At 36.1% G+C, this 21,481-nt stretch overlaps 1 long non-coding RNA gene across 1 annotated transcript; it reads right to left on the reverse strand.

Annotated features, from left to right (window-relative positions):
• Positions 1–389: 389 nt before the first annotated feature.
• On the reverse strand, positions 390–3,460 carry LOC141786429 (uncharacterized). The gene is made up of 4 exons (XR_012597762.1): positions 3,430–3,460; positions 2,458–2,494; positions 1,866–1,897; positions 390–863 (listed from the first exon to the last, which is right to left on the reverse strand). It is a non-coding gene; the product is annotated as an uncharacterized LOC141786429 (long non-coding RNA).
• Positions 3,461–21,481: the final 18,021 nt, after the last annotated feature.

Genomic DNA, 21,481 nt, shown 5'->3' on the forward strand with positions numbered 1-21,481 from the left:
GCAGCAGGACTTAGATTAGATGAAACTGTAAGTACTTTACTTATCTAACTGAAAGTATTTGATAAATATGGTGTTTATATGTCAGTGTTTAATGAAATCGGGAACACAGTTTCTGTGGTTGAGTGATGACAGGTGGAAGCTTCAGGTGGCTCTGGAACACTGGATCAGGAGGCAGGAGGCAGGAACAGAAACTCCTGTTTCTTCTAGCAGATGCTTTTTTTATTGTAGGATGGCCTGGTCAAAAAAACAACACACTTAAGAAAGACAAGAAATAACAGATGACAGAAGTAACCTGAATGATCGGTTGACTTTATCCTAAATAGTTTGACTCAGATATATTCAGAAATCAGTTCAGCCAAAAGTGTTAATCCAAACAGTGTTGATCCAAAAAGTGTTAATCCAAAAAGTGTTGATCCAAGAAGTGTTAATCGAAAAAGTGTTGATCCAAAAAATGATCCAAACAGTGTAATACCAAAAATCCAGAAAGTTTTATACCAAAAATCCAGAAAGTTTAGTACCACAAATCCAGACAATTTTATACCAGAAATCCAGACAGTTTTATACCAAAGATCCAGAAAGTTTAATACCAAAATTCCAGAAGTTTTTGTACCAAAAATCCAAAAAACAGATAAGAGCGGGACAGAATTAGATGGATAGAGAGATAGAAAAGTCAAATATACAGGTAGAGCAGGATAGAAGTAGAGTGACAGAAAGACAGAAAAATCCAAAATACAGACAGAGCAGTAAATGGGTCAGGAAAGCCAGAGGAATCCAAAAATACAGACAGAGTGGACACAGGAGACCAAGAAAGACAGAGGATCGTGGCAAGATAGGGGAGAGGCGAGAGACTGGACACAGGAAACCTGCAACACAAAAAAGAAACATACATCAGTACTAAAATTTTGCAAATGAACATTGGCCCAAAGCTAAAAGAACACTTGGAGGTAGGGTCAGCAACTTCAGAGGAACCTGTGTCACCTCTTTCTTCCTTATATTTAGTCAGGAACACAGTCTTCATGGATTTGAACCATTAAATGCCTAATGCAGTTACAGTCACAGTTGGTGTAAAAGGCTCAGCTTTTCAGAGAGTTCACTAGCATAGCTAAGCAGCCTGTTTTGGCTCTCTAGGGAGTGCACTGCAAAATACCCACACATGGGTAAAAACATACAGACTTCAGAGAAGGAGGCGAAGTGTAACCAGCAGCAGCACAGTGTGAGTAGAGTAGGTGTAACAGCGATCAGTAGGAGTGGAGACATGTTTAAATACAACACCTTATCATTAAAAAGAGCTGTGGTAGGTTCAGTGAGGTTGGGAACAATGATTGGAACATCAGCCTGTCAGCTGGTAACCCAAACGTCATGTCATGGTGTCATGAAAAATGTCAAACCAGCCCCCATTCACACAAGCACTTTGCTGTACCTCAAATATAGTGGACTGGGAGTCACTGACAGCACAGCTTTGTGATGTGACCATTCATGTTATTGTATTGGTATAGAGCAGGGATCTCCAAGTCCTACCCTAGAGGGCCGAGAGGCTGCAGGTTTTCTTTCCAACCAAAAACTCAACCAGCTGATTTCACAGATTACCTCACCTGCAATCAGAGAGCAGGGACTACTCAATGAAATCACCTGGTGGAGTTCTTGGTTTGAAAGAAAACCTGCAGCCTCTCGGCCCTCCAGGGTAGGAGTTGGAGATCCCTGGTAAAGAAGAAGAACAGTTCACAGATACTATCTTTTAATAATAATATTAATACATTTTATTTAGAGGCGCCTTTAATGACACCTAAATGTCATTAAAATAGTGCTATGTACAAGAAGCATGTGTGTTAAATCAAACCAACTTTTTATGTATAGTGTGAACTTACTGATGGCAGCGGTGAAGTCACCAACAGCAGTACTATGTACAAAAAAAAGAGATTTTTAGAGTTAACACAGATCACCAAGAAAAGCCACTGACTTATGGAATGAATTTCCAATCTGAAATCAAGAAAGTTTTTCATAATTTAATTTGAGGGCAGTATTTTATTGATGTCATGCTCAGATTTTGTGATGTTGTCTGTCAAAACTCAGGTTTTGCGCTCAAATTTGCACTGGGCGTGCTCAAACTGTCTCCTCGTGCTCGGTTATAATGCTGCACGTGCTGAAACTGTGTCCTTGAAAATTGGAGCGCAAGAGCAGAGTTTTGAGAGACAGTATCACAAAATCTGAGCATGAAATCAATGAAATACTGCTCTCAAATCAAGTAAAAATGCTCTTGAATGAAGATAGGATATTCATTCCATACACTGTCTACAGGCTGCAGGCAAAGACAAGAGACAAAGAGCTATGCTGCTGACAACTGTATGCATTCTTCTCTTTTAGGACGGAAATCATTACAATGTCGTGCTTTGGATTTTCATTGTTTGTAATAACCTATCAGAATTGCTCATGGTTTAATTTTTTTGAATTAGTACTTACCAAACCAAAGCGCAAGGCTAGATAGTGCTCTTTCAGTCTATAAAAGGGGAGAAAATATGTTTGAATCCTCAATGTCAATGTTCAAGATGGCATGAACTACGTAACAGATCAGCACACCCATTAACTAGCCCTGTACAAGAATAGAAGTAAGGGTACAGCCCACTGAAATAAAGGTTCTGTGATGTCATGGGATGAGTAGCACAACCAGCGTGAGTATGAAATCAGAAAAAGCCTGTGAATGTCATCATAGATGAACTGACATACCTCAATTTGTAAGAGTCAGCGAAAGCTGTAGGTCAAAACAATTATTTATAGAACCCCACCTTCATTTTAACTGGTCTAAAACTAGCCACTGTCTCAAAAAATACATTTTTAAGTGGTAAAAACAGATATTGACTGGTCATACATTTAAAAAAGCAACATAAATTTAGCAACCTTTAATTTGTACATAGAAACAGTACGGTTCTTTACTGGCTTGTTAGCTAGCCTCAGAAGAAGATGACCGCTCAGTACAGCATCACATGTGCACATCACATTATTTTGCAGCAGCGCTTAAATGAAGTGCCAACGAGACGCATTATTAATTGAACTGTCGACGCCATTTTGCGTGTGGCTTTACACTATCAACGCGTTCCTGCCTTGTGGTAAACATGAAATCATTTTGTCATGCTCGCGCCGCCTAGCTCACACACACACACACACACACACACACACACACACACACACACACACACACACACACACACACACACAGCCTGAAGCTCCGTTTTCTAGCATACTGGCAGTATGTATGGTAGCAGTAGTATTTAACACCCTACGTGAAGATTTGCGCTAATAGAAATTGCTTTAAACAGTGTTAAAAGTTTCAATAAGCCTTAAAGTTACGTACAGACACTTCTAAAATCACCAAATGTCTTTGCTTCGAAGCTACAAGTGTTAATTTATCAGGAGAAAGTCACTTAAGACACTTACCGCTTGGACTCGAAGGGCAGGAGAAAGACGGGATCAGATGCAGCTGTGTGTACCGCGCAGGACTGACGCATTCAGGGGACACACGGAAATTGCAGCGCTTAACGAAAGAAATATCCCTAAATACAAAGCTGAAAATGTAAAATAAAATAGCTAAATACTTGAACAAAGTATGAACTGAAAAGAAGGAAGAAAGAGGAAAGAAACAAAGAGTGAAAAACAGAGTAAAGTAGCAGTGGAACTGGGAATAAGAGGTGAAGAAAACGAAAAGAAGAAAAGGTGAGGCAGAAGCATAAAAGACATGAAGAAGGGAAGTGAAGAAAAGTGCAGAAGGGAAAAAGTGAGGAGGAAGTCAAGGGAAGTTTGAGAAGAAGTGAAGAAAATTAGGACAAGTACTGGATAAAGAGAGTGGATAATAAAGAAAATGTAAATGAGCCTAAAAAAGTTAAATGTAAGAAATAACAGTGAAAAGAAAGTTCAAACAGTGAAATCTGAAAAAAAGATTTAAAAAAGAAATCTATGACTAGTGTGTAAATAGTATAAAGGATAACAGGGCCAGTTTAATGTGTGAACAGAGTCTTAAGTCGAAGTCTGCAGAAGGTAGAAGCAGTTGAAGTTGAAGGACTTTTAGTGGATCACCAGATTATTTTAGTGTCTGCGTTTGATTGTAAAATGTTTTGAATAAAGTGAAATCATTGAAATGTAAAGAAAATGGTTAAGATTTGAACCAGAGCTGAAAAGAGAAGAAGAGAGAGGGAAGAAGTAGGAGAAATAGGAGAAAAAACACTACAGAGATTAATTAAGCACTAGTAATAGAGGAAAAAGTAGCATTTCCGGAATAATACGGTGTGGGAAAAAGTTGTATGAATAGTGGAGCATGTAGATTAAGTCAAAGGGGGACGTATGGTATTATAAGTAACTGAAGTACATGTGTGTCTTTGTTCCTGGATGTTTTGATTAGTAAGAATAAAAAGCTGCATGAGATGAAAGCTTGTGAAGGAGACATGCTCGTTAGTCTGCAGCTGCAGAACTGTGCCCTGCTCATGTGTTACTCTGGGCATTTTGTGGTGAAGCAAGAGTCTGAATCTTCTGTCATCTTGCCAAAACCGTGAGGGCTAGAATAATAATGAACACACCATAAGAACCACAAGATCCTGGGGAAGCTGAAGGTGCAACTTTCATGTATGAAGATGCAGAACTGTGTCAATGAGAGCAGTTTGCAAATAAGGGAAATTCCACTGATCTTTGAGAAAACTCCTCAGGAATTAACATTGGAGGAGATGGCTTGAGGGTGTAAAAAGTTCATGACAGCTGGTCATTTTGTGATAAAGTGCTTGATGTATTTGCTTTAAAAACCACTTTGTCAGAAGCAGCACAAGACAAGCAACTGTTAGATGTATTTTTTAAGTTTCTACTGTGAATATTTCAGAAGTTATGACAATTCTTTCAGAGACAGCAGCAACCTTTCTGCAAGAGTGTGTCGCACTCTAGGTAACGATGATTGCACTCTAGGAAGCAGAGATTTTGGGGCAAAGTGGGAAAAGTTTATGTTGCTTGAATAGTGAAATCTCAAAAACTGTAAAAGATATTTAAGAGCAGACAAAAAGCTGAAGAGTGGAAAGATAGCTGAATATTTTAAAGTTTAAATGAAGACTGTAGTATGAGTAGGTATGAGTAAGTATGAGGAGGCTAGAAGTTCTGAAAGTTGAAGGAGATTTTTCAAGAGAAGCTGAAGTTTCCAATGCATTTCAGATGGAGTATAATTTTCATAAAAAGCTGAATAATTCAAAAAGTTTAAGGGTTACATATGAGAAGAGTCATAGCACGCATCTACAGAAGAAGCTGAATAGATTAAAATTTGAATGGTGAAAATCGGACAAAATTTGAAGGAGTTTTAGCGAACCAAAAAACGTACGGAAGAATAAGAAGAAGAAGAAGAAGAAGAAGAAGAAGAAGAAGAAGAAGAAGAAGAAGCAAAAGAATAAAGTCACAGGAGAACAATATGTTGAAATGCTGAGTCAGCATTTCAACATAATAAAGTCACAGGAGAACAATATGTTGAAATGCTGAGTCAGCATTTCAACATAAAAAGAAGAACTAGAGAAATTGCATTTCCTTGCAGGAAATGCGTTGAAATGCTGAAGCTGAAGAAATGAAAAATACTAGTGGAAACAGCTGAAAATGTGAAAGAAAACAGCTAAATAGTTGAACAAAGTATGAACTGAAAATTAGTAGTGTAGAAGGAGGGAAGAGGAAGGGAACAAATTGTGAAGACAGAGTAAAGAAGGAGTAAAGAAAAAAGATGAGGTAAAAGTGATGTAGAAGTGAAGAAGAAAGGCAGAAGAGAAAAAGTGAGAAAGAAAGTAAAAGAAAAGTTGAGTGAAAGTGAAGAAAAAATAGGTTAGGAAAATGAATTGAAGACAAAGTGGATAAAGACAGTGGATACAGTGGAAAATATAAATAAGCCTATAAAAGTTAAAATATATAAATAATCAAAAAAAAAGAGAAAGATAAAACAGTGAAATCTCCAATAATGTAGAAGAAAGCAGAAATCCATGACTAATGTGTTAATAGCATAAAGGATAATAGGGCCAGTTTAATGTGTGAACAGAGTCTCAAATCAATGTCTGCAGAAGGTGGAAGCAGTTGAAGTTGAAGGAGTTGCAGGGGATCAGAAGATTATTTTAGTGTCTGTCTTTGTTGGTAAAATTGTTTAAATAAAGTTTAAAAAGGCTATAGATGTGAAGCAGAGCTGAAAATGTGGAATGGACAGAATAACAATTAGCAGAAATAGGAAAAAATACAGAGGTTTATGTAGCACTAATATAAAGAGAAGTAGCAGTAGTTTGACAAGTAAAAGCTGTGGAATAAATTGTATGAATAGTGGAGCATGAGGAGTAAGTCAAAGGGGGAGGGATGGTATTTTAAGTAACTGGAGTAGTGATGGAAATATCACTGCATGTAAAGGTCTGGGATGTGTGAGGGACAGAAAGAGCAAATACCTGTGTGTCTTTGTTCCTGAATGTTTTGATGAGTTAGTATAAACAGCTGCATGAGATGAAAGGTTTAATAGAAGTAGTGGAAATGTAAATCAACCTAACAAAGTTCAAATAAAAGAATAAAAATAAGAGAAAGATCAAAAAGTGAAATCTTCAAAAATGTAGAAGAAAGCAGAAATCTATGACTAATGTGTAAATAGGATTAAGGGTAATAGGGCCAGTTTAATGTGTTAATGAGGTCTTTAGGTCAAAGTCTGCAGAAGGTAGAAGCAGTTGAAGCTGAATGACTTGCAGTGGATCAGGAGATTATTTGAGTCTCTGTTTTTGTCAATAAAATGTTTTAAATAAAGTTTAATCATTTGAAATGTTTAAAAAAAAGGGGGTTAAGGTGTGAACCAGAGCTGAAAATGTGGAATGAAGAGAAGAAGTAGGAGAAATAGGGGAAAAAACAAGTCAGAGATTAATGTAGGACTAGTAACAGAAGAAAAAGTAGCAGTTTGAGAATCATAAGGTGTGGGAAAAAGTTGCATGAATAGTGGAGCATGTAGATTAAGTATAAGGGGAGGAATGGTATTATAAGTAACTGAAGTACATGTGTGTCTTTGTTACTGGATGTTTTGATGAGCTAGTATAAACAGCTGTGTGAGCTGAAAGACTGTCAAGGAGACAAATTCTCGTTAAGGTGCAGCTGCAGAACTTTGCCCTGCTCATGTGTTACTCTGGGCATTTTGTGGTGAAGCAAGAGTCTGAATCTTCTGTCATCTTGCCAAAACCGTGAGGGCTAGAATAAAAATAAACACACCATAAGAACCACAAGATCCTGGGGAAGCTGAAGGTGCAACTTTCATGTATGAAGATGCAGAACTGTGTCATTGAGAGCAGTTTGCAAATGAGGGAAATTCCACTGATGTTTGAGAAAACTCTTCAGGAATTAACATTGGAGGAGATGGCTTGAGGGTGTAAAAACTTCATGACAGCTGGTCATTTTGTGATAAGGTGCTTGATGTTTTTGCTTTAAAAACCACTTTGTCAGAAGCAGCACAAGATTAGCTACCATGTGATGTATTTTTTATGTTTCTGCTGTAAATATTTCAGAAGTTATGACAATTTATTCAAAGACAGCAGCAACCTTTCTGCAAGAGTGTGTCGCACTCTAGCTAACGATGATTGCACTCTAGGAAGCTGAGATTTTAGGGTAAAGTGGGAAAAGTTTATGTTGCTTAAACAGTGAAATCTCAAAAACAGTAAAAGATATTAAAGAGCAGACAAAAACCTAAAGAGTGGAAAGATAGCTGAATATTTTGAAGTTTAAATGAAATCTGTAAGAGGAAGTATGAGGAGGCTAGAACTTCTGAAAGTTGAAGGAGATTTTTCAAGAGAAGCTGAAGTTTCCAATGCATTTCAGATGGAGTATAATTTTCATAAAAAGCTGAATAATTCAAAAAGTTTAAGGGTTAAATACCACAAAAGTCATAGCATAAATCTCCAAAAGAAGCTGAATAGTTTGAAATTTGAATGGTGAAAATCGGACAAAATTTGAAGGAGTTTTAGCGAACCAAAAAACGTACGGAAGAATAAGAAGAAGAAAAAAAAGAAGAACTAGAGAAATTGCATTTCCATGCAGGAAATGCGTTGAAATGCTGAAGCTGAAGAAATGAAAATACTAGTGGAAAAATCTGAAAATGCGAAAGAAAACTGCTAAATAGTTGAACAAAGTATGAACTGAGAATTTGGAGTGTAGGAGGAGGGAAGAGGAAGGGAACAAATTGTGAAGACAGAGTAATGAAGGAGTATAGAAAAAAGGTGAGGTAAAAGTGATGTAGAAGTGAAGAAGAAAGGCAGAAGAGAATAAGTGAGAAAGAAAGTAAAAGAAAAGTTGAGAGAAAGTGAAGAAAAAATAGGTAAGGAAAATGAATTGAAGACAAAGTGGATAAAGACAGTGGATACAGTGGGAAGTATAAATAAGCCTATAAAAGTTAAAATATATAAATAATCAAAAAAAGAGAGAAAGATCAAACAGTGAAATCTCCAATAATGTAGAAGAAAGCAGAAATCCATGACTAATGTGTAAATAGCATAAAGGATAATATGGCCAGTTGAACGTGTGAACAGTCATAAATCAAAGTCTGCAGCACAGGGGGTCCCCAGGACCAGGATTGGGCAACCCTAATTTAGTGGATCAGCAGATTATTTCAGTCTCTGCTTTTGATGGTAAAATGTTTTTAATAAAGTTAAATCATTTAAATGTAAAGAACAGGATTGTGATGTGAACCAGAGCTGAAAATGTGAAATAGAGAGAAGAAGAAGTAGCAGAAATAGGGGAGAAAAAGTAGAGAGGTTAATGTAGCACTAGTATTAGAAGAAGGAGTAGTAATTCAGAAGTAAGAAATCAGAAATCTATGACTAATGTGTAAATAGCATAAAGGATAATAGGGACAGTTTAATGTGTGAACAGAGTCATAAATCAAAGTCTGCAGAAGGTACAAGCAGTTGAATTTGAAGGAGTTGCAGTGGATCAGAAGATTATTTTAGTGTCTGTCTTTGTTGGTAAAATTGTTTAAATAAAGTTTAAAAAGGCTATAGATGTGAAGCAGAGCTGAAAATGTGGAATGGACAGAATAACAATTAGCATAAATTGGAAAAAATACAGAGGTTTATGAAGCACTAATATTAGGAGAAGAAGCAGTAGTTTGACAAGTAAAAGCGGTGGAATAAATTGTATGAATAGTGGAGCATGAGGATTAAGTCAAAGGGGGAGGGATGGTATTTTAAGTAACTGAAGTAGTGATGGAAATATCACTGCATGTAAAGGTCTGGGATGTGTGAGGGACAGAAAGAGCACACACACATGTGTGTCTTTGTTCCTGAATGTTTTGATGAGTTAGTATAAACAGCTGCATGAGATGAAATGTTTAATAGATATAGTGGAAATGTAAATCATCCTAACAAAGTTAAAATAAAAGAATAATAATAAGAGAATGATCAAAAAGTGAAATCTTCAAAAATGTAGAAGAAAGCAGAAATCTATGACTAATGTGTAAATAGGATTAAGGGCAATAGGACCAGTTTAATATGTCAATGAGGTCTTTAAGTCAAAGTCTGCAGAAGGTAGAAGCAGTTGAAGTTGAAGGAGTTGCAGTTGATCAGGAGATTATTTGAGTCTGTTTTGTCGGTAAAATGTTTTAAATATAGTTTAATCATTTAAAAGTTTTTAAAAAAGGGGGGTTAAGATGTGAACCAGAGCTGAAAATGTGGAATGGAGAGAAGAAGTAGGAGAAATAGCGGAAAAAACAGTACAGAAATTAATGTAGCACTAGTAATAGAAGAAAAAGTAGCAGTTTGAGAATCATAAGGTGTGGGAAAAAGATGTATGAATAGTGGAGCATGTAGTTTAAGTCAAAGGGGGAGGTATGGTATTATAAGTAACTGAAGTACATGTGTGTCTTTGTTCCTGGATGTTTTGATGAGCTAGTATAAACAGCTGTGTGAGATGAAAGACTGTCAATGCTCGTTAAGCTCCAGCTGCAGAACTTTGCCCTGCTCATGTGTTACTCTGGGCATTTTGTGGTGAAGCAAGAGTCTGAATCTTCTGTCATCTTGTCAAAACCGTTAGGGCTAGAATAAAAATAAACACACCATAAGAAGCACAAGATCCTGGGGAAGCTGAAGGTGCAACTTTCATGTATGAAGATGCAGAACTGTGTCATTGAGAGCAGTTTGCAAATGAGGGAAATTCCACTGATCTTTGAGAAAACTCCTCAGGAATTAACATTGGAGCAGATGGCTTGAGGGTGTAAAAACCTCATGACAGCTGGTCATTTTGTGATAAAGTGCTTGATGTTTTTGCTTTAAAAACCACTTTGTCAGAAGCAGCACAAGATTAGGTACCGTGTGATGTATTTTTTAAGTTTCTACTGTAAATATTTAAGAAGTTATGACAATTCTTCCGGAGACAGCAGCAACCTTTCAGCAGGAGTCTCTCCCACTCTAAGCTAACGATGATTGCACTCGAGGAGCTGAGATTTTAGGGCAAAGTGGGAAAAGTTTATGTTGCTTGAACAGTGAAATCTCAAAAACAGTAAAAGATATTAAAGAGCAGACAAAAACCTAAAGAGTGGAAAGATAGCTGAATATTTTAAAGTTTAAATGAAATCTGTAAGAGGAAGTATGAGGAGGCTAGAACTTCTGAAAGTTGAAGGAGATTTTTGAAGAGAAGCTGAAGTTTCCAATGCATTTCAGATGGAGTATAATTTTCATAAAAAGTTGAATAATTCAAAAAGTTTAAGGGTTAAATACCACAAAAGTCATAGCATAAATCTCCAAAAGAAGCTGAATAGTTTGAAATTTGAATGGTGAAAATCGGACAAAATTTGAAGGAGTTTTAGCGAACCAAAAAACGTACGGAAGAATAAGAAGAAGAAAAAAAAGAAGAATAAAGTCACAGGAGAACAATATGTTGAAATGCTGAGTCAGCATTTCAACATAACTAGAGAAATTGCATTTCCTTGCAGGAAATGCGTTGAAATGCTGAAGCTGAAGAAATGAAAAATCCTAGTGGAAACAGCTGAAAATGTGAAAGAAAACAGCTAAATAGTTGAACAAAGTATGAACTGAAAATGTGTAGTGTAGAAGGAGGGAAGAGGAAGGGAACAAATTGTGAAGACAGAGTAAAGAAGGAGTAAAGAAAAAGATGAGGTAAAAGTGATGTAGAAGTGAAGAAGAAAGGCAGAGGAGAAAAAGTGAGAAAGAAAGTAAAAGAAAAGTTGAGAGAAAGTGAAGAAAAAATAGGTAAGGAAAATGAATTGAAGACAAAGTGGATAAAGACAGTGGATACAGTGGAAAATATAAATAAGCCTATAAAAGTTAAAATATATAAATGATCAAAAAAAGAGAGAAAGATAAAACAGTGAAATCTCCAATAATGTAGAGGAAAGCAGAAATCCATGACTAATGTGTTAATAGCATAAAGGATAATAGGGCCAGTTTAATGTGTGAACAGAGTCTTAAGTCAAAGTCTGCAGAAGGTAGAAGCAGTTGAAGTTGAAGCAGTTGCAGTGGATCAGCAGATTATTTTAGTCTCTGTCTTTGTTGGTAAAATTGTTTAAATAAAGTTTAACAAGGCTATAGATGTGAAGCAGAGCTGAAAATGTGGAATGGACAGGATAACAATTAGCAGAAATAGGAAAAAATACAGAGGTTTATGTAGCACTAATATAAGGAGAAGTAGCAGTAGTTTGACAAGTAAAAGCTGTGGAATAAATTGTATGAATAGTGGAGCATGAGGATTAAGTCAAAGGGAGAGGTATGGTTTTTGAAGTAACTGAAGTAGTGATGGAAATATCACTGCATGTAAAGGTCTGGGATGTGTGAGGGACAGAAAGAGCACACACACATGTGTGTCTTTGTTCCTGAATGTTTTGATGAGTTAGTATAAACAGCTGCATGAGATGAGAGGTTTAATAGATATAGTGGAAATGTAAATCATCCTAACAAAGTTAAAATAAAAGAATGAAAATAAGAGAAAGATCAAACAGTGAAATCTTCAAAAATGTAGAAGAAAGCAGAAGTCTATGACTAATGTGTAAATAGGATTAAGGGTAATAGGGCCAGTTTAATGTGTTAATGAGGTCTTTAAGTCAAAGTCTGCAGAAGGTAGAAGCAGTTGAAGCTGAATGACTTGCAGTGGATCAGGAGATTATTTGAGTCTCTGTTTGTGTCAATAAAATGTTTTAAATGAAGTTTAATCATTTGAAATGTTTTTAAAAAAAAAAGGGAACCAGAGCTGAAAATGTGGAATGGAGAGAAGAAGAAGGAGAAATAGGGGAAAAAACAAGTCAGAGATTAATGTAGCACTAGTAATAGAAGAAAAACTAGCAGTTTGAGAATCATAAGGTGTGGGAAAAAGTGGTATGAATAGTGGAGCATGTAGATTAAGTCAAAGGGGGAGGTATGGTATTATAAGTAACTGAAGTACATGTGTGTCTTTGTTACTGGATGTTTTGATGAGCTAGTATAAACAGCTGTGTGAGCTGAAAGACTGTCAAGGAGACAAATGCTCGTTAAGGTGCAGCTGCAGAACTTTGCCCTGCTCATGTGTTTCTCTGGGCATTTTGTGTTGAAGCAAGAGTCTGAATGTTCTGTCATCTTGCCAAAACCGTGAGGTCTACAATAAAAATAAACACACCATAAGAACCACAAGATCCTGGGGAAGCTGAAGGTGCAACTTTCATGTATGCAGATGCAGAACTGTGTCATTGAGAGCAGTTTGCAAATGAGGGAAATTCCACTGATCTTTGAGAAAACTCTTCAGGAATTAACATTGGAGCAGATGGCTTTAGGGTATAGACACTTCATGACAGCTGGTCATTTTGTGAGCAAGTGTTTATTTTTTTGCTTTAAAAGCCACTTTGTCAGAAGCAGCACAAGATTAGCAACTGTTAGATGTATTTTTTAAGTTTGTACTGTAAATATTTCAGAATTTATGACTATTCTTTCAGAGACAGCAGCAACCTTTCTGCAAGAGTGTGTCGAACTCTAGCTAACGATGATTGCACTCTAGGAGGCTGAGATTTTAGGGCAAAGTGGGAAAAGTTTATGTTGCTTGAACAGTGAAATCTCAAAAACAGTAAAAGATATTAAAGAGCAGACAAAAACCTGAAGAGTGGAAAGATAGCTGAATATTTTAAAGTTTAAATGAAGTCTGTAAGTAGAAGTATGAGGAGGCTAGTAGTTCTGAAAGTTGAAGGAGATTTTTCAAGAGAAGCTGAAGTTTCCAATGCATTTCAGATGGAGTATAATTTTCATAAAAAGCTGAATAATTCAAAAAGTTTAAGGGTTAGATACCACAAGAGTCATAGCACACATCTCCAGAAGAAGCTGAATAGTTTAAAATTTGAATGGTGAAAATCGGACTAAATTTGAAGGAGTTTTAGTGAACCAAAAAACGTACGGAAGAATAAGAAGAAAAACTAGAGAAATTGCATTTCCTTGCAGGAAATGCGTTGAAATGCTGAAGCTGAAGAAATGAAAATGCTAGTGGAAAAAGCTGAAAATGTGAAAGAAAACAGCTAAATAGTTGAACAAAGTATGAACTGAGAATTTGGACATCACATAATCAAGTCTGCAAAAGGTAGAAGCAGTTGAAGTTGAAGGAGTTTTAGTGGATCAGCAGATTATTTTAGTGTCTGTCTTTGCTGGTAAAATTGTTTAAATAAAGTTTAATGATTTAAAGGTTAAAAACGGCTATAGATGTGATGCAGAACTGAAAACGTGGAATTGAGAGAATTAGAAGTAGCAGAAAAGAAGTACAGAGGTTAATGTAGCACCAATATTAGAAGAAGAAGTAGTAATTTAAAAAGAGAAATCAGAAATCTATGACTAATGTGTAAATAGCATAAAGGATAATAGGACCAGTTTAATGTGTAAACAGAGTCTCAAATCAAAGTCTGCAGAAGGTAGAAGCAGTTCAAGTTGAAGGACTTTAAGTGCAGTGTTTGCCAATCCTGGTCATGGGGACCCCCTGCCCTGCATGTTATTTATGTTCCTGTCTCCAATACACCTGATTCAAATGATCAGCTCGTCATCAAGCTCTGCTCAAGCCTGATAACGAGCCATTCATTTGAATCAGGTGTGCTGCAGAGGGGTAACATCTAAAATATGCTGGGCAGGGGGTCCCCAGGACCATGATTTGGCCCTTTAATTTAGTGGATCAGCAGATTATTTCAGTCTCTGCTTTTGATGGTAAAAGGTTTTTAATAAAGTTAAATCATTTAAATGTAAAGAAAAGGATTGAGATGTGAACCAGAGCTGAAAATGTGGAATTGAGAGAAGAAGAAGTAGCAGAAATAGGGGGGAAGTACAGAGGTTAATGTAGCACTAGTATTAGAAGAAGGAGTAGTAATTCAGAAGTAAGAAATCAGAAATCTATGACTAATGTGTAAATAGCATAAAGGATAATAGGGACAGTTTAATGTGTGAACAGAGTCTCAAATCAAAGTCTGCAGAAGGTGGAAGCAGTTGAAGTTGAAGGAGTTGCAGTGGATCAGGAGATTATTTTAGTGTCTGTCTTTGTTGGTAAAATTGTTTAAATAAAGTTTTAAAAAGGCTAAAGATGTGAAGCAGAGCTGAAAATGTGGAATGGACAGATTAACAATTAGCAGAAATTGGAAAAAATACAGAGGTTTATGAAGCACTAATATTAGGAGAAGAAGCAGTAGTTTGACAAGTAAAAGCTGTGGAATAAATTGTATGAATAGTGGAGCATGAGGATTAATTCAAAGGGGGAGGTATGGTATTTTAAGTAACTGAAGTAGTGATGGAAATATCACTGCATGTAAAGGTCTGGGATGTGTGAGGGACAGAAAGAGCACACACACATGTGTGTCTTTGTTCCTAAATGTTTTGATGAGTTAGTATAAACAGCTGCATGAGATGAAAGGTTTAATAGATATAGTGGAAATGTAAATCATCCTAACACAGTTAAAATAAAAGTATAAAAATAAGAGAAAGATCAAACATTGAAATCTTCAAAAATGTAGAAGAAAGCAGAAATCTATGACTAATGTGTAAATAGGATTAAGGGTAAAAGGGCCAGTTTAATGTGTTAATGAGGTCTTTAAGTCAAAGTCTGCAGAAGGTAGAAGCAGTTGAAGCTGAATGACTTGCAGTGGATCAGGAGATTATTTGAGTCTCTGTTTTTTGTCAATAAAATGTTTTAAATAAAGTTTAATCATTTGAAATGTTTAAAAAAAGGGGGTTAAGATATGAACCAGAGCTGACAGTGTGGAATGGAGAGAAGAAGTAGGAGAAATAGGGGACAAAACAGTACAGAGATTAATGTAGCACTAGTAATAGAAGAAAAAGTAGCAGTTAGAGAATCATAAGGTGTGGGAAAAAGTTGTATGAATAGTGGAGCATGTAGATTAAGTCAAAGGGGGAGGTATGGTATTACAAGTAACTGTAGTACATGTGTGTCTTTGTTCCTGGATGTTTTGATGAGCTAGTAAAAACAGCTGCATGAGATCAAAGGTTGTCAAGGAGACATGCAATTAAGCTGCAGCTGCAGAACTTTGCCCTGCTCATGTGTTACTCTGGGCATTTTGTGGTGAAGCAAGAGTCTGAATCTTCTGTCATCTTGCCAAAACCGTGAGGGCTAGAATAAAAATAAACACACCATAAGAACCACAAGATCCTGGGGAAGCTGAAGGTGCAACGTTCATGTATGAAGATGCAGAACTGTGTCATTGAGAGCAGTTTGCAAATGAGGGAAATTCCACTGATCTTTGAGAAAACTCTTCAGGAATTAACATTGGAGGAGATGGCTTGAGGGTGTAAAAACTTCATGACAGCTGGTCATTTTGTGATAAAGTGCTTGATGTTTTTGCTTTAAAAACCACTTTGTCAGAAGCAGCACAAGATTAGCAACTGTTAGATGTATTTTTTAAGTTTGTACTGTAAATATTTCAGAAGTTATGACAATTCTTTCAAAGAAAGCAGCAACCTTTCTGCAAGAGTGTGTCGAACTCTAGCTAACGATGATTGCACTCTAGCAAGCTGAGATTTTAGGGCAAAGTGGGAAAAGTTTATGTTGCTTGAACAGTGAAATCTCAAAAACAGTAAAAGACATTTAAGAGCAGATAAAAACCTGAAGTGTGGAAAGATAGCTGAATATTTTAAAGTTTAAATGAAGTCTGTAAGTGGAAGTATGAGGAGGCTAGAACTTCTGAAAGTTGAAGGAGATTTTTCAAGAGAAGCTGAAGTTTCCAATGCATTTCAGATGGAGAATAATTTTCATAAAAAGCTGAATAATTCAAAAAGTTTAAGGGTTAAATACCACAAGAGTCATAGCACGCTTCTCCAGAAGAAGCTGAATAGTTTGAAATTTGAATGGTGAAAATCGGACAAAATTTGAAGGAGTTTTAGCGAACCAAAAAACGTACGGAAGAATAAGAAGAAGAAGAAGAAGAAAAAGAAGAACTAGAGAAATTGCATTTCCATGCAGGAAATGCGTTGAAATGCTGAAGCTGAAGAAATGAAAATACTAGTGGAAAAATCTGAAAATGCGAAAGAAAACAGCTAAATAGTTGAACAAAGTATGAACTGAAAATTTGGAGTGTAGATGGAGGGAAGAGGAAGGGAACAAATTGTGAAGACAGAGTAAAGAAGGAGTAAAGAAAAAAGATGAGGTAAAAGTGATGTAGAAGTGAAGAAGAAAGGCAGAAGAGAAAAAGTGAGAAAGAAAGTAAAAGAAAAATTGAGAGAAAGTAAAGAAAAAATAGGTAAGGAAAATGAATTGAAGACAAAGTGGATAAAGACAGTGGATACAGTGGAAAATATAAATAAGCCTATAAAAGTTAAAATATATAAATAATCAAAAAAAGAGAGAAAGATAAAACAGTGAAATCTCCAATAATGTAGAGGAAAGCAGAAATCCATGACTAATGTGTTAATAGCATAAAGGATAATAGGGCCAGTTTAATGTGTGAACAGAGTCTTAAGTCAAAGTCTGCAAAAGGTGGAAGCAGTTGAAGTTGAAGCAGTTGCAGTGGATCAGCAGATTATTTTAGTCTCTGTCTTTGTTGGTAAAATTGTTTAAATAAAGTTTAAAAAGGCTATAGATGTGAAGCAGAGCTGAAAATGTGGAATGGACAGGATAACAATTAGCAGAAATAGGAAAAAAAACAGAGGTTTATGTAGCACTAATATAAGGAGAAGTAGCAGTAGTTTGACAAGTAAAAGCTGTGGAATAAATTGTATGAATAGTGGAGCATGAGGATTAAGTCAAAGGGAGAGGTATGGTTTTTGAAGTAACTGAAGTAGTGATGGAAATATCACTGCATGTAAAGGTCTGGGATGTGTGAGGGACAGAAAGAGCACACACATGTGTGTCTTTGTTCCTGAATGTTTTGATGAGTTAGTATAAACAGCTGCATGAGATGAGAGGTTTAATAGATATAGTGGAAATGTAAATCATCCTAACAAAGTTAAAATAAAAGAATAAAAATAAGAGAAAGATCAAACAGTGAAATCTTCAAAAATGTAGAAGAAAGCAGAAATCTATGACTAATGTGTGAATAGGATTAAGGGTAATGGGGCCAGTTTAATGTGTTAATGAGGTCTTTAAGTCAAAGTCTGAAGAAGGTAGAAGCAGTTGAAGCTGAATGACTTGCAGTGGATCAGGAGATTATTTGAGTCTCTGTTTGTGTCAATAAAATGTTTTAAATGAAGTTTAATCATTTGAAATGTTTTTAAAAAAAGGGGGGTTAAGATGTGAACCAGAGCTGAAAATGTGGAATGGAGAGAAGAAGAAGGAGAAATAGGGGAAAAAACAAGTCAGAGATTAATGTAGCACTAGTAATAGAAGAAAAAGTAGCAGTTTGAGAATTATAAGGTGTGGGAAAAAGTTGTATGAATAGTGGAGCATGTAGATTAAGTCAAAGGGGGAGGTATGGTTTTACAAGTAACTGATGTACATGTGTGTCTTTGTTCCTGGATGTTTTGATGAGGTATTATTAACAGCTGTGTGAGATGAAAGACTGTCAAGGAGACAAATGCTCGTTAGTCTGCAGCTGCAGAACTTTGCCCTGCTCATGTGTTACTCTGGGCATTTTGTGGTGAAGCAAGAGTCTGAATCTTCTGTCATCTTGTCAAAACCGTGAGGGCTAGAATAAAAATAAACACACCATAAGAACCACAAGATCCTGGGGAAGCTGAAGGTGCAACTTTCATGTATGAAGATGCAGAACTGTGTCATTGAGAGCAGTTTGCAAATGAGGGAAATTCCACTGATCTTTGAGAAAACTCCTCAGGAATTAACATTGGAGGAGATGGCTTGAGGGTGTAAAAACTTCATGACAGTTGGTCATTTTGTGATAAAGTGCTTTATGTTTTTGCTTTAAAAACCACTTTGTCAGAAGCAGGACAAGATTAGCTACCATGTGCTGTATTTTTTAAGTTTCTACTGTGAAGATTTTAGAAGTTATGACAATTCTTTCGGAGACAGCTGCAACCTTTCAGCAGGAGTCTCTCCCACTCTAGCTAAGGATGATTGCACTCGAGGAAGCTGAGATTTTAGGGCAAAGTGGGAAAAGTTTATATTGCTTGAAGAGTGAAATCTCAAAAACTGTAAAAGACATTTAAGAGCAGATAAAAACCTGAAGAGTGGAAAGATAGCTGAATATTTTAAAGTTTAAATGAAGTCTGAAAGTGGAAGTATGAGGAGGCTAGAACTTCTGAAAGTTGAAGGAGATTTTTCAAGACAAGCTGAAGTTTCCAATGCATTTCAGATGGGGAATAATTTTCATAAAAAGCTGAATAATTCAAAAAGTTTAAGGGTTACATATGAGAAGAGTCATAGCACGCATCTCCAGAAGAAGCTGAATAGATTAAAATTTGAATGGTGAAAATCGGACAAAATTTGAAGGAGTTTTAGCGAACCAAAAAACGTACGGAAGAATAAGAAGAAGAAGAAGAAGAAGAAGAAGCAAAAGAATAAAGTCACAGGAGAACAATATGTTGAAATGCTGAGTCAGCATTTCAACATAATAAAGTCACAGGAGAACAATATGTTGAAATGCTGAGTCAGCATTTCAACATAAAAAGAAGAAGAAGAAATTCACAGGAGAACAATATGTTGAAATGCTGAGTCAGCATTTCAACATAACTAGAGAAATTGCATTTCCTTGCAGGAAATGCGTTGAAATGCTGAAGCTGAAGAAATAAAAATACTAGTGGAAAAAGCTGAAAATGTGAAAGAAAACAGCTAAATAGTTGAACAAAGTATGAACTGAAAATTTGGAGTGTAGAAGGAGGGAAGAGAAAGGGAACAAATTGTGAAGACAAAGAAGGAGTAAAGAAAAAAGGTGAGGTAAAAGTGATGTAGAAGTGAAGAAGAGAGGCAGAAGAGAAAAAGTGAGAAAGAAAGTAAAAGAAAAGTTGAGAGAAAGTGAAGAAAAAATAGGTAAGGAAAATGAATTGAAGACAAAGTGGATAAAGACAGTGGAAACAGTGGAAAATATAAATGAGCCTATAAAAGTAAAAAAAAATAAAAATATAAAAAAAGAATGGTCAAACAGTGAAATCTCCAATAATGTAGAAGAAAGCAGAAATCCATGACTAATGTGTAAATAGCATAAAGGATAATAGGGCCAGTTTAATGTGTGTACAGAGTCTTAAGTCAAAGTCTGCAAAAGGTAGAAGCAGTTGAAGTTGAAGGAGTTTTAGTGGATCAGCAGATTATTTTAGTGTCTGTCTTTGCTGGTGAAATTGTTTAAATAAAGTTTTATGATTTAAAGGTTAAAAACGTTAAGATGTGATGCAGAGCTGAAAATGTGGAATTGAGAGAATAAGAAGTAGCAGAAAGAGTACAGAGGTTGATGTAGCACTAGTATTAGAAGAAGGAGTAGTAATTCAGAAGTAAGAAATCAGAAATCTATGACTAATGTGTAAATAGCATAAAGGATAATAGGGACAGTTTAATGTGTGAACAGAGTCTTAAATCAAAGTCTGCAGAAGGTGGAAGCAGTTGAAGTTGAAGGAGTTGCAGTGGATCAGCAGATTATTTTAGTGTATGTCTTTGTTGGTAAAATTGTTTAAATAAAGTTTAAAAAAGGCTATAGATGTGAAGCAGAGCTGAAAATGTGGAATGGACAGAATAAGAATTACCAGAAATAGGAAAAAATACAGAGGTTTATGTAGCACTAATATTAGGAGAAGAAGCAGTAGTTTGACAAGTAAAAGCTGTGGAATAACCTTATGAATAGTGGAGCATGAGGATTAAGTCAAAGGGGAGGTATGGTATTTTAAGTAACTGAAGTAGTGATGGAAATGTCACTGCATGTAAAGGTCTGGGTGTATGAGGGACAGAAGAGCACACACACATGTGTGTCTTTGTTCCTGAACGTTTTGATGAGTTGGTATAAACAGCTGCATGAGATGAAATGTTTAATAGATATAGTGGAAATGTAAATCATCCTAACAAAGTCAAATTAAAAGAATAAAAATAAGAGAAAGATCAAAAAGTGAAATCTTCAAAAATGTAGAAGAAAGCAGAAATCTATGACTAATGTGTGAATAGGATAAAGGGTAATAGGGCCAGTTTAATGTGTTAATGAGGTCTTTAAGTCAAAGTCTGCAGAAGGTAGAAGCAGTTGAAGCTGAATGACTTGCAGTGGATCAGGAGATTATTTGAGTCTCTGTTTTTGATGGTAAAATGTTTTGAATAAAGTTTAATCATTTAAATGTAAAGAAAAAGGGTTAAGATGTGAACCAGAGCTGAAAATGTGGAATGGAGAGAAGAAGTAGGAGAAATAGGGGAAAAAACAGTACAGAGATTAATGTAGCACTAGTAATAGAAGAAAAAGTAGCAGTTTGAGAATTATAAGGTGTGGGAAAAAGTTGTATGAATAGTGGAGCATGTAGATTAATTCAAAGGGGGAGGTATGGTATTATAAGTAACTGAAGTGCATGTGTGTCTTTGTTCCTGGATGTTTTGATTACTTAGTAAAAAACAGCTGCATGAGATCAAAGGTTGTCAAGGAGATATGCAATTAAGCTGCAGCTGCAGAACTTTGCCCTGCTCATGTGTTACTCTGGGCATTTTGTGGTGAAGCAAGAGTCTGAATCTTCTGTCATCTTGCCAAAACCGTGAGGGCTAGAATAAAAATAAACACACCATAAGAACCACAAGATCCTGGGGAAGCTGAAGGTGCAACTTTCATGTATGAAGATGCAGAACTGTGTCATTGAGAGCAGTTTGCAAATGAGGGAAATTCCACTGATCTTTGAGAAAACTCCTCAGGAATTAACATTGGAGCAGATGGCTTGAGGGTGTAAAAACTTCATGACAGCTGGTCATTTTGTGAGAAAGTGCTTGATGTTTTTGCTTTAAAAACCACTTTGTCAGAAGCAGGACAAGATTAGCTACCGTTTGATGTATTTTTTAAGTTTCTACTGTGAATATTTCAGAAGTTATGACAATTCTTCCAGAGACAGCAGCAACCTTTCTGCAAGAGTGTGTCGAGCTCTAGCTAACGATGATTGCACTCTAGGAAGCTGAG

The sequence above is a fragment of the Halichoeres trimaculatus genome, unplaced genomic scaffold, assembly GCF_033239565.1.
Source record: "Halichoeres trimaculatus isolate MK-OKI-2021-1 unplaced genomic scaffold, fHalTri1.1 fHalTri1_scaffold_28, whole genome shotgun sequence".
NCBI classification, from domain to species: Eukaryota; Metazoa; Chordata; class Actinopteri; order Labriformes; family Labridae; genus Halichoeres; species Halichoeres trimaculatus.